At 45.5% G+C, this 10,340-nt stretch overlaps 1 non-coding gene across 1 annotated transcript; it reads left to right on the top strand.

Annotated features, from left to right (window-relative positions):
- The first annotated feature begins 2,139 nt into the window (after window positions 1–2,139).
- On the top strand, window positions 2,140–2,277 carry LOC119949021. The gene has a single exon (XR_005457119.1). It is a non-coding gene; the product is annotated as a small nucleolar RNA SNORA7 (small nucleolar RNA).
- The last annotated feature ends 8,063 nt before the right edge of the window (window positions 2,278–10,340 follow it).

The raw sequence follows: 10,340 nt of genomic DNA on the forward strand, positions 1-10,340 counted from the left end.
CTGGGAAGAAGGGCAGGCAGGCTGGCCGGCTGGGAAGGCTTGGCCCTTGTTCAGAGATCACCCTGGATTTCCAAGCAGTGAAGCTGGCAGGAACAGCCCTTTCCCACGCAGTAAACAGAGACAGGAGGGGCAACTGCAGGACAAGCTTAAATCAAGGTGTACTCCTCAGGACCCAAAAACTGATCCTTTTTTTGTATTGGAAGAGCTGCAATTAGGTGCAGAAATGCCACAGTACTACCTCTTGCCCACATCCTGACTCTGGCCTGTGCTTTGCACATAGTAAGCACTTAATAAATGCCATCATTATTATTATATCTGACAGGAAATTACTTTCCCCCTGGCTTCAAAGCCTTACTGAGGGCACATCTCCTCCAAGAGGCCTTCCCTGACTAAGCCCTTTTCCATTTCTTCCACATCACCCTTTATTCATCCCCCTCCTAGCCCCACAGTAATAATAATGGCATTTATTAAGCGCTTCCTATTTTTTAAAGCACTGTTCAGTACTTATATGCATATCCATAATTCATTTATTTATATTAATGTCTTCTCCCCATCTAGACTCTAAGCTCATTGTGAGCAGGGATTGTGTCTGTTACACTGTTCTCTCCCAAAGCACTTAGTACAGTGCTCTGCACACAGTAAGCGCTCAATAAATTTGATTGTGTTGTCTATGCACTTAGGTCTGTTACCCTTAAGCACTCTGATAGTCACTCTTCCCCCAGACCCATAGCTCTTACGTACATACCCATCTGTAATTAATTGTACTATCTCTCTCTTTTCCTAGTATGCAAGTGTCTTGTGGTCAGGGATTGTGTGAAGTGCTCTACTCCCAGTAAGTCCTCAATGAATATCATTGATTGATTAATTCAGTTGATTTTTGTTATCGTTTACTCTCCCAAGTGCTTAGTACAGTGCTCTGACCACAGTAAGCGCTCAACAAATACGACTGAATGAATGAATGAGGGGGTGGGGAAGGTGCAGATTATAAATGAATGTTTTAATTGCACAAATTGAAAAAACAAAGTTTCCCCAGAAGCTTTTCATTTGTCACGGGAAGCGTAGGTTAGCATGCCACAGATCAATCACAAACCAGTACTTTCCACAAACACCATTACTACTACTACTAGAACAGTGCTCGGCACATAGTAAGCACTTAAATACCATAATCATTACTACTAACTCTGTTACTACCGGAAGGATTAGCAGGAACCTTACAGGTTGGAATGCATACCTAGGATACCACGGCCAGGCTTACTATAATCGTAATAATAATAAAAATAATAATGAGAAGCAGCGTGGCTCAGTGGAAAAGAGCCCGGGCTTTGGAGTCAGAGGTCATGGGGTCAAATCCTGGCTCCGCCAATTGTCAGCTGTGTGACTTTGGGCAAGTCACTTCACTTCTCTGTGCCTCAGTTACCTCATCTGTTAAATGGGGATTAAGACTGTGAGCCCCCCGTGGGACAACCTGATCACTTTGTAACCTCCCCAGTGTTTAGAACAGTGCTTTGCACATAGTAAGCGCTTAATAAATGCCGTTAGTATTATTAAAAAGCATGAAGCTAGAATCTGTGCAACTTTGCAACCCAGAAAGTGATACAGCTCCTGGACAATCCAGACATTTCAGATGAAACAGCAATTTGATGTCAGTGCCCTATCTACCAGCGGGCCAATGGGTAAGGGCCCGGGGGGAAAATGCAGCTTAACAGCAAAACACTTGGTGGGGGAAGTCCGTGATTTGGGGAAGTGAAGATTGAAAAAGCAGCTGGACCTCTGGCAGTAATTTGCTGGCACAATCATCTGACCAGCTCTGTTCTCTTTACTGCCTGACCTAGAAAAGACAGTGACAGAAACGAAATCAGCAGCTCTTGCTCTGAGAACAACATGTGTTGTTATCATTACCTCGCTTAGGGGTTAGTTATTACTTGGAGAGCTAGTGTACTGCCCAGGAGCCCAGTTTGTTCAGTCACATTCATTCACAGGCCCCCGGGCCATCATTCCCTGCCCTCTCCAGTTCATATTTCACTCAACTGTCCAAATTATTTTTTTTTTAATGCTCTGCACACAATCGCCCCACTACTCGGAAACCTTGAGTGGTTACCCAGTCATCTCTGCACATAATCCTGGCCATTTGCTTTAAAGTGCCTCTTAGGGTCACACCTGGAGAGTTTCCAGTACTCTAAAAGTCTTGACAACAGGGGGGAAAGTCAAGCAGAGGCCTACCCATTCCGTTCCTAGCTTGGACAGTGGCTAGTGATTGGAAAGCAATCAGCTACAAGTCAAAACTCCCCTGTGCTGGGCAGCAGCGGCATTCATTCATTCAATCGTATTTATTGAGCGCTTACTGTGTGCAGAGCACTGTACTAAGCGCTTGGGAAGTACAAGTTGGCAACATATACAGACGGTCCCTACCCAACAGCGGGCTCACAGTCTAGAAATGGGAGAGAGTCGGCATGGGAGAGACTCGTTCACTCTGTGGAAGGAGGCAATGCTAAACCATTTCCATATTTTTTTTTTTTAACCAAGAAAACTCTACGGATCCACTACCAGAACGATTGCAGATGGAAGTGGGGCGTTCTGGGAGAGATACGGCCATGGCGTCGCTATGGGTCGGACACGACTTGACAGCAAAGACAACAACTCAATCAGCTCTCTCCCTTCTACCTATCCATCTCTTTTCCCCACTATACCCCAGCTCACATGCTTCACTTCTTTCAAGGCAACCTAATCAAGGCAGTGGAAAGAGCACGGCCTGGGAATCAGAAGGAGCTGGGTTCCGATCCTGGCTATGCCACTCGTCTGCTGGGTGTCCTTGGGCAAGTCTCTAAACTTCTCTGTGCCTCAGTTATCTCATCTGTAAAATGGGGATTAAGACTGTGAGCCCCTCGTGGGACAACCTGATTACCTTGTATCTACCCCATTTCTTACAACAGTGCTTGACACATAGTAAGCACTTAACATATACTATCGTGGTTATTATTATTATTTACCTGTTCTTCCTCCTGTTTAAGCCAGTGAGTCCCATGTGGGACAGAGCTACATCTGACCTGATTATCTTCTACCATAGCACTCAGTGCTTGGCACAGAGCAAATGCTTAAGCAATTTCATCATTATTATTCCTGACCATAGCTCTCTCCGTCTACCAAGCCCTTCTCAAATAACATCCCTTTCAGAAATCCTGCACTTGAATTTTTCTTTCCCCCAAATTGTAGCTCCCACTGCCACCTCAGCACTCCCACGCCAGTTTAGGCATTCACATCCTAATCCTCCTCGACCTCCCAGCTGCCTTCGACACTGTGGACCGCGTCTTTCTGGAAACCTTATCTAACCTTGGCTTCACTGACCTGTTCTCTCCTGGTTTCTCCGCCTCTCTCTCTGGCTGCTGATTCTAAATCTCTTTCATGAGCTCTCCCTCTGCTTCCCATCCCTATGGAAGTCCCTCAAAGCTTAGTTCTGGGATCCTTTCTATTTTCCATCTACACCCACTTCCTTGGAGAACCCATTCGCTCCCAAGGCTTCAACTACCATCTCTGTGTGGAGGATTCCCAAATCTGCATCTCCCAGCCCTGCTCTTTTTCCCTCTCCGCAGTCTCATAGTTCCTTCTGCCTTCAGGGCCTCTCTACTTGGCTGTGCTGCCTCAAACTTAACATGTCAAAAGCCTGTAACCTTAGCTTTATCCTCAACTCATCTCTCTCATTCAACACACATATTCAATCTGTGACCAAATCCTTTCAGTTCAACCTTGACATCACTAAAATCCATCATTTCCTCTCCACCAACACTGCTACCTCATTCATCCAAGCCCTTATCCTATCCTGCCTTGATTACTGTATCAGCCTCTCAGCTGACCTCCCTGCCTCTCGCCACTCCAGTTCATACTTCATTCTGCGACCTGGATCATTTTTCCACAAAAACATTCCACCCATGTTACCCCACTCTCCGTGAGCAAGCTTCCCTTCATTAATGACCTGCTCCTGACCCAATCACAGATCCTTCTTGCCATCAATGAACAGATGATACAGACCGCCCCTGCCACTCTCTCTAGAGGTAGGCCTTGTCTTCTCCCACACTCACTGGGAAGAGGGGAGGAGTTGGCATACACTCATGAATTTAGGTACACACTTAATCTTATAATCTCTAGTAACTGTTCAATCTCTACCCTCACCATTTCTGAAATTCCTGTCTGACCACAACCTCCTCACCTGCTCTCTTTTCCATACAACCACCCCCTCACAAATCTGTCCTTTTCCCTCAGAGACATCCATTCTTTTGACCCCCCACCAGTATACTATAGCCATTTTACCCCATTTGGTCTCCATACCCAAATTACCTTGTCCTGACACACAAATTGACACACTGGACACCACCCTCTCCCCTGAACTGAACTCCCTGACCCCCTGGCCCTCTGACAGTCTCGTCCCACTAACTTACAAGCCTGGATCACCTCCACAGTCCGCCGCCTCCGCTCCTGTGCCTGAGTGGTGGAGCGCTGTTAGAGGCAATCCAGACAATTCTCTGACCTTGCCCATCTAAAATGCATTCTTATCTGCTTGAATTCGGCCCTCTCTACTGTGCGACAATAATACTTCTTCCTAACTCACTCCCATACCCACTGCCCCCACCAGCTGTTCCAGACATATAACTCTCTTCTCAAACCTCCTATTCCCCTGACCCCCACAATCTCTTTCCCCTAATAATGATCTGGGTACCTACTTCATCAACAAAATCAAGCATGATCTCCCTAAAATCTCCCCTGCTTCTCTCCAATCCCCCCACTCCACCCTCTATGACTCTCCATATGTTCCCTGCAGTAACAGGATGAAATCTCTTGCCTCTTCTCTAAATATACCCCTTCCACCTGTACTTATGACCCCACTCCTTCATACCTTTTTAAAAAACACTTGCTCCCTCCTTGACTGCCATCTTCAACAGTTCACTTTCTCCCAGCTTTTCCCCCAGTGCTTTTAAACATGCCTAGGTATCCCCTATCCTAAATAAAACCCTACCTTGACCCCATGGCTCCCTCCAGTTTTCTCCCTCTTACCATTTCTCTCTAAAATTCTCGAGGTTTTTTTCCCCCCCCACCCATTGTCTCTGCTTCCTGTCCTCAAATTCTCTCCTAGATGTCCTCCAATCTGTTTTCTACCACCTTTGCTCCATAGAAACAGCTCTCCCTAAGGTAACCTATGACCTTGTTCTCACTAAATCTGATTGCCTCTACTCCAGTCTCATCCTCCTAGACCTCTGTCACCTTTGATGCTGTAGACCTCCCCCTTCTCCTTCAAATATTATCTAACCTTGGATTCACTGACACTCTCCTCCCTTGGTTCTCCTCTGATCTCTCTGTTCGCTCCTTCTCAGTCTCTTTTTCTGGCTCGTCCTCTGGCTCCCACCCTTTGACAATAGGGGCCCTCAAGGCTCATTTCTAGGTCCCCTTATATTCTCCCTCTACACCCTTGTAGAACTCATTCACTCTCATGGCTTCAATTACCACCTTTGTGCAGAAGATTCTCAAATCTACATCTCCAGCCCTGACCACCCTCCTTCCCTCCAATCTCAAAATTCCTCCTGTCTTCAAGATGTATTCATTCATTCAATCGTATTCATTGAGCGCTTACTGTGTGCAGAGCACTGAACTAAGGGCTTGGGAAGTACAAGTCTGCATCATATAGAGGCGGTCCCTACCCAACAACGGGCAAGCTACACCTCAAATTACACATGTCCAAGACTGAACTCCTTATATTCCCACCCAAAACTTGTCCCCACCGACTTTCCCAGCACTATAAAAACACCACTACCTCACAAGCCCGTAACCTCGCCATTGTCCTTGACTCATCTCTCTCATTCCTCCCGTATATTCAATCCGTCACCAAATCCCATTGGTTCTACCTCCACAACACTGCTAAAAACCTCCCTTTTCTCTCCATCCAATCTGCTACCATGCTCATCCAAGCACTTATCCTAACCCGCCCTGACTTCGGTATCTGCCTCCTTGCTGAACTCTGGCCTCCTGTCCTCCCCAACTCCAATCTCTACTGCACTCTGCTGCATGAACCATTTATCAACAAAAACGTTCAGTTCATGTCTCCCCACTCCTCAAGAACCTCCAATGGCTGCCCATCCTCCTCTGCATCAAACAGAAACTCCTTACCATTGGCTTTAAATCAGCTCCCCCCACCCTACTCCACCTAATATCCTGCTACAGCCCAGCCCTCACACTCCACTCCTGTAATGCCAGCTTACTCACTGTGTCCCGATCTCGTCTATCTTATCGCCACTCCCTTTCCCACATCATCCTCCTAGCCTGGAACTCCCTCCATATGAGAAGAAGAGTGGCTCAGTAGAAAGAGCCCGGGCTTTGGAGTCAGAGGTCATGGGTTCAAATCTCTGCTCTGCCAATTGTCAGCTGTGTGACTTTGGGCGAGTCACAACTTCTCTGTGCCTCAGTTCCCTCATTTGTAAAATAGGGATGAAGACTGTGAGCCCCAGATGGGTCAACCTGATCACCTGGTATCCTCCCCATTGCTTAGAACAGTGCTTTGCACATAGTAAGTGCTTAACAAATACATTATTATTATTATATGCGCCAGGCCTCCACTTTCTCCACCTTCAAAGCATTACTAAGTTGACTTGCCCAAGGTCACAGAGCAGGGAAGCAGCAGAGCTGGAACTGAGCTCACCGTTGGGTAGGGACCATCTCTATATGTTGCCAACTTGCACTTCCCAAGCGCTTCGTACAGTGCTCTGCACACAGTAAGCGCTCAATAAATACGATTGAATGAATGAATCTCAGATCTTCTGACTCCCTATCCCGTGCTCTTTCCTCTATGTCATAGTTCCTCCTTTTCGACCAACGAGGCTGCTTCAGTTAAGGTCACCTCGCAACATCAATCTCGTGACACACGGTCAAACCTTTCTATTACGGTTGCTTTCCTATGAGCGTGGGAAGTGTTTTGCTTGCTGACTTATGTACTTTAGATAACCTGTGGTTGCTTTATCCCCCAAAACCTGTTCACTTTGAAAGTTTTCTAGGTTCTTATAAGTGTTCTTTTCGATCCCCATTCGGAATTTAAAACTGTTCCCTCCATTCACTAGAAGACCTGCAGAGGAGTGAGACAAGGACATTTATAATGTGAATGGAACTCTAAAAATGAGAGAGCCTCAAAAGCCAGAGAGTTCCCAAACTAAGCAGCGTGGCTCAGTGAAAAGAGCCCGGGCTTTGGAGTCAGAGGTCATGGGTTCAAATCCCGGCTGCACCAATTGCCAGCTGTGTGACTGGGCAAGTCACTTCACTTCTCTGTGCCTCAGTTACCTCATCTGTATAATGGGGATTAAGACTGTGAGCCCCAAGTGGGACAATCTGATCACCTTGTAACCTCCCCAGCACTTAGAACAGTGCTTTGCACATAGTAAGCGATTAATAAATGCTATTATTATTAAATGTGCTTTTCTTTCCCCATTCTGAATTTAAAACCATTCCCTCCTCTCACTAGAAGACCTCCAGAGGAGTGGGACAATGCGAGTTACGTGCTCCTTCTTTCATCCTCCCTCCCATCCCCACAGCACACATATCTGTAATTTATGTATTTATTTACCCATTCATTTATATTAATGTCTATCTCTCCCTCTAGACTGCGAGCTCATTGTGGGCAGAATTGTGTCTGTTCTATTGTACTCTCCCAATCGCTTAGTACAGTGCTTTGCACACAGTAAGTGCTCAATAAATGCGATTGAATGACAAAGTGAGTGGAGCTCTCTAAAAGAGAAAGGCTCAAAAGCCAGAGAGTTCCCAAGCTAACAGCATAATCCTGTGTATGTAGGTGGCTGGTCAGATGGGATAGCAGCTATTAAGGTCACATCTCCTCCAAGAGGCCTTCCATGATTTAGCCCTCTTTCCCCCTACTCCCTCTCCTTTCTGCATCACCTAACCGCTTGGATCTTAAAGCACCTGATACTCGCCCGACCCTCAGCCCTGCAGCACCTATGTATATTTGTAGAATATATTTTAATGTCTGTCTCCCCCTCTAGACTGTAAACTCATTGCGGGCAGGAACCGTGTCTATCAACTCTGTTGTAGCGTACTCTCCTAAGTGCTTAGTTCAGTGTTCGGCACCCAGTAAGCTCTCAATAAATACCATGGTTGGATTGACATTGATTAATTGAGTTCCAAGAGCAAATCCTTGAACCTAGGGGCCCTGTTTCCTAACATACTTAAAATGTCCAGCGGAAGAGTTAGCATTATAAACTGCAGTGAGACATTGTGACACTAAAACTGTCAACAAGATAAAAGAACTTTTAGGGGCTCCAAGTTACTCCAAAAGCCTACCAATGTTGATGTGTTTCCATGGTGTATTGGGTTGGTATTATTCTGCTAGAAACTTAAAATCACATTAGGATGAAATTCCTTTCAACTAAATTATCTAGACTGCGAGCTCCCTGTGGGCAGGGAATGTATCTACCTACTCTGTTATATTGTAATAATAATGATGGCACTTGTTAAGCACTTACTATGTGCAAAGCACTGTTCTAAGAGCTGGGGGAAATACAAGGTGATCAGGTTGTCCCACGTGGGGCTCACAGTCTTAATCCCCATTTTACAGATGAGGTAACAGGCTCAGAGAAGTTAAGTGACTTGCCCAACATCACACAGCAGACGTGGCAGAGCCAGGATTAGAACCCATGACCTCTGACTCCCAAGCCCGTGCTCTTTCCACTGAGCCACGCTGCTCCTCTATTGTACTCTCCCAGACCCTTAGTACAGTGCTCTGCACACAGTGAATACCACTGATTGATTGATTCCAGCTGATTAATGAAGACAATGCTTGTGTTTGACTTAATGATGCATTCCTTAGGCTGAAACTGAACAATTGGGCCGTATACATTTCATTAAAGATGAAGAAAGGATAATCAATTTGTTTATGAGTAAGAGCTGGTAAGTTTCCTAGTTACATACATGTGCCTCAGGGAGGATTTGAAATTCAGTGCTCTTCATTCTAAAAGAGCTGATTACCAACAGCAATAAAGAATTTGTTGTAGCGAAGCGGCATAAACACACTGAGCAGAATCATAATCCGAAAAATCTTGGTTCATAATTGCTGATCTAATTATCTGTTCCATGAGGGATGGCAGTGAATTCTTTAAAGGTTTAGTGGAATGCTTCAGAGTCTAGCCAACATGACAAACACCTGAGTGTTGTAAGAACTGTCATAGACTCAATCCATCAAAAAAACAATCCTATGTATTGAGCGCTTATTGTGTGCAGAACACTGTAGTAAGCACTTAGAGTATACTATAATAGAGTTGGTAAACGTGTTCCCTGCTACTTAACATTCACTTGTAGGGAAAATTAGTCCCCCCCCCCCAAAAAAAAGAAGTGAATAGGCTTCTAAGGACCTTCTCACCAGAATCTAAGGATAGTGGTTTCTTTGAGCACACACTAGACTCAACAGATAGCAATCAATCCATTGAGTCTAGAAGCAGTGTGTCCCAATGGAAAGAGCACGGGCCTGGGAACCAGAGGACTTGAGTTCTAATCCCCGCTCTGCCACTTGTCTGCTGTGTGACCTTGGGTAAGTCACTTTTCTTCTCTGTGCCTCAGTTACCTTATCAGTGAAATGAGGATTTAGACTGTCTGTGAGCTCCATGTGAGACATGCACTGTGTCTAAACTGATGAAGCAGCGTGATATGGTGGCTACAGCACAGGCCTGAGTGTCAGAAGGTCATGGGTTCTAATCCTGGCTCCGCCACTTGTGTGCTGGGTGACCTTGGACGAGTCACTTCACTTCTCTGTGCCTCAGTCACCTCGTCTGTACAATGGGGAATTGAGGCCGTGAGCCTCACGAGGGGCAAGGAACTGTGTCCAACCCGATTTGCTTGTATTCACCCCAGCACTTAGTACAGTGCCTGGCACATAGTAAGCACTTCACAAATACCATTATTATTATTATTGTTCGCTTGTATTTACCCCAGTGTTTAATTCAGTCTTTGGCATAACCTTGTATCTACTCCAGTTCCATTGACATTATTGTTATTGTTGTTTATAATCGTTATTATTTTTATTATTCTTTAAACACCTCCTTGCTTTCAGATTCCCAATTTCAGCTCACCATACAGTATCTGTTTGGATATTCAGCTCTCTGCCCTACTCACATGTTCCCTGACCTGGAAACTTTGGTCACATACAGAAGAAGTAAAGGATACAATCCCCCCTATCTATTGAGCTCTTTCTCTGTGCCAAACACTATACTAAACGCTTGGGAAAGGACAATACAAAGAAGAGCATAGAGTTTAATGGAGATCACAAGCAGATGTACACTGATTGATTAAAAAGTACCACCCCC

Source organism: Tachyglossus aculeatus, chromosome X3 (genome assembly GCF_015852505.1).
Source record: "Tachyglossus aculeatus isolate mTacAcu1 chromosome X3, mTacAcu1.pri, whole genome shotgun sequence".
Taxonomy (NCBI): domain Eukaryota; kingdom Metazoa; phylum Chordata; class Mammalia; order Monotremata; family Tachyglossidae; genus Tachyglossus; species Tachyglossus aculeatus.